We start from the raw sequence: 3102 nt of genomic DNA on the forward strand, positions 1-3102 counted from the left end.
ATTTTTTCAATTCTTTTTTGTTGGGTTTGTTTTTGTTTTTGTTTTTGTTTTGAGAGAGAGAGAGAAAGCGCAAGGGGGGGGGGCAGGGAGGAGGGGCAGAGGGAGAGGGAGAGAGAGAATCCCAAGCAGGCTCCACACCCAGCACGAAGCCCTACACGGGCTCAATCCCACAACCCTGAGATCATGACCTGAGCCGAAATCAAGAGTCCGATGTTATCACCTGCTCTTAAAGAAGGTCTCAACAGCTGAATTGACAACAGCATTTTACAATCACCACTATTATTAATATGGACGTGTTAGCCCGTGAAGAGGAAGGGGATTATTCTCTAAGTATTTTTAAATTCCTGAATAGATTAAAATACAAACATGAAAAACCATAAAAACTCAAAACTAGGGGCACCTGGGTGGCTCAGTCGTTAAGCATCTGCCTTCAGCTCAGGGCATGATCCCGGCGTTATGGGATCCAGCCCCTCATCAGGCTCCTCTGCTGGGAGCCTGCTTCTTCCTCTCCCACTCCCCCTGCTTGTGTTCCCTCTCTCGCTGGCTGTCTCTATCTCTGTCAAATAAATAAATAAATCTTTAAAAAAAAAAACTCAAAAATAAATGCTTGCCAAATATTCTAATGTATGCTCGATATTTAAAGATGGAAGTCATAATAAAAATGCAAAAAGAAAAAAAAACCCACACAATTTTATTTGTTTTCAAAGTTGCAAAGGACAGACCAGGGAAAGTATTTTGCAGCTAATGTTATAAAGCCTTTTGATTTATCATTATGATGATGTAATGGGTTGTAAGAATGTTGGATGACAGAGTACAATCTCTGAGCTATGTCTTCTAGAAGGGGTGTTGTTGCACTTCATAGGACTTCTTTCTGCCATTATACCTTACTCTCAAAATTTGGAAGATAAGAACAGGAGAGTAGATCAGAGATGTTAAATTTTTATGTACAGTGAACGTTAAAAAATGTGATGAGAGGCAGGAAAAAAGAAAAGAAAGAAAAGGAAAAGAAGGATGTGATGAGAAATCCAGTGTAAAGTACAGTAGGCTCCCTTTATCCACAGGACGCATTCCAAGATCCCCAGTGGATGCCTGAAACTGTGGGTAGTACTGAACCTTCTATAAACCTCGTTTTTTCCTACACATACATTCCTAGAATAGAGTTTAATTTATAAATTAGGCACAGTAAGAGATTAATGACAATAATTAATAATAAAATAAAATAAAGCAATATACTGTAAAAAAAAAAAAAGGTGTGTGAATGTGGTCTCTCTCTCAAAATATCGTACTGTATTCACCCTTCTTCTTGAGATGATGTGAGATAATAAAATGTCTGCATGATGAGATGAAATGAGGTGAATGACACAGGCATTGCGACACAGCGTTATTACTGACCTGACAATACATCAGGAAGACAATCATCTGCTTCCAGACTGCAATTCACTGCAAGTAACTAACACCTCAGAAAGCAAAACCAAGGATAATGGGGGGACTGGGGTACATAGGCCCAAACACACAAAATGTATATATGATTTCACAGTCCTTCAAAATTAATTTTTTGACTTTCGAAAGCTTTTTCCAAGCCTCCTATTTTAACAATGCTCTCAATTTTAAAGGAAGCCTTAGTGGACAAAATTATTGTGTTTTATAAGCTGATGCTGCCATCTAGTGGCTGAACTTAGCGACACCTTAAGGTGGACTTCTTAACAATGTTATTTCACTAAGGAAACCGGCCTTCCTTTTATTTGAACACATCCTATATTCACTGAGACCATGTTAATAGGTGACTTTTAAAAATGAGGAGGATAATAAGAGATATTTCATGACTAATGTGAAATTGTGCCTGTCGTGGTCCTGAAAGCACATACTGTAAACAAACCTTGACCCTCTTATTCTAAAATCATACTAAATATTTAAAGATAGGTTTTTAAGAATCGAGGATATAAGGCCATTTTGAGGGAATCTTTATTAACATGAAATGAGAGAAAGACTAATATCAGCCTTAGAAGTTAATGATGCTTCATCACATTCCTTTCAAAATGACCTCAGATGAATTTAACAAACTTTTGTCGAATCCCTTCTGTGTCAGATACTGTGCTAGACTCTGGTGATAAAGGAGTATTTCCCCAAGACATGTGATAAGGAAGCATTTCTCTTTGTTTAGGCTACTAAAATTTTATAGAATTTGATCAGGAGCAAATGGTGTCCTATGCTCTTCCTAACATCTATAAAGATGATCATATAAAATTTTTATTAGACAAGCAATAATAATAAATTAGAAATATCAGTCACAACCTTCTGAGAACTTCTTTGTAATATCTCTCTTAATTTCATAATAATAAAGTGCCCTACATAATGTTATCTCCATTTCATTGATAGGTATAGCGAGAAATGTTTTGTTTAAATTTTCTGTATTATTGGATATAGCTTCTTATTTTGAATTCTGCATTATGCAGTCCCACTTGTGAAACGTGAATATAACTAGGCCATTCCCATCTAAATTCTCTTTCTCCTCTTCCTTTTTCTCCCTCTCCCTCTATCTATCATTTACACACAAGAATCTAAGCATGTTTAAAAATGGGGGTTTTATTCGTTGATTGTCTCTCACCTTGGCAGGGGAGAAGAACGTGTGAAACAGCATCTCTTTCTCTCTCCAGACATCGTCCTTAAACCTCTCTCTCTCTTTCCTCCAAGTTCCATTTCAAATGTGTCCATCTGGAATAGACCAGATGTCCCTTTTCCCTTCTTTGGCGGGAGAATCACTCTTTCAGTGTAAGTAACATGTCCATCCCACACGTGGGAGGGGCTGTAAATCACGAGACTCTGCTTCTCCAAAAACCCCAGAGATAAGGACGCTGCCGCCAGATCTGGGGTGGGAAGGGTGGGGGGTATGAGGGGTGGGAGGGGGGTGGGCAGGCACTGGCCCAAGCACATCGTGCAGACATACCTTCGAGATATTGTGGGTTCGGCTCCAGAGCACTGCAATAAAATGAATATTACATTAAGCAAGTCAAATGAATTATTTTGGTTTTCCAGTGTATATAAAAGTTATAGTTACACTATACTTTATTATGTGCAATGGCATTATGTCTAAAAGAACAATAT

This window comes from Ursus americanus, chromosome 24 (assembly GCF_024610735.1).
Source record: "Ursus americanus isolate L20-20 chromosome 24, mUrsAme1.1.p, whole genome shotgun sequence".
NCBI lineage: Eukaryota > Metazoa > Chordata > Mammalia > Carnivora > Ursidae > Ursus > Ursus americanus.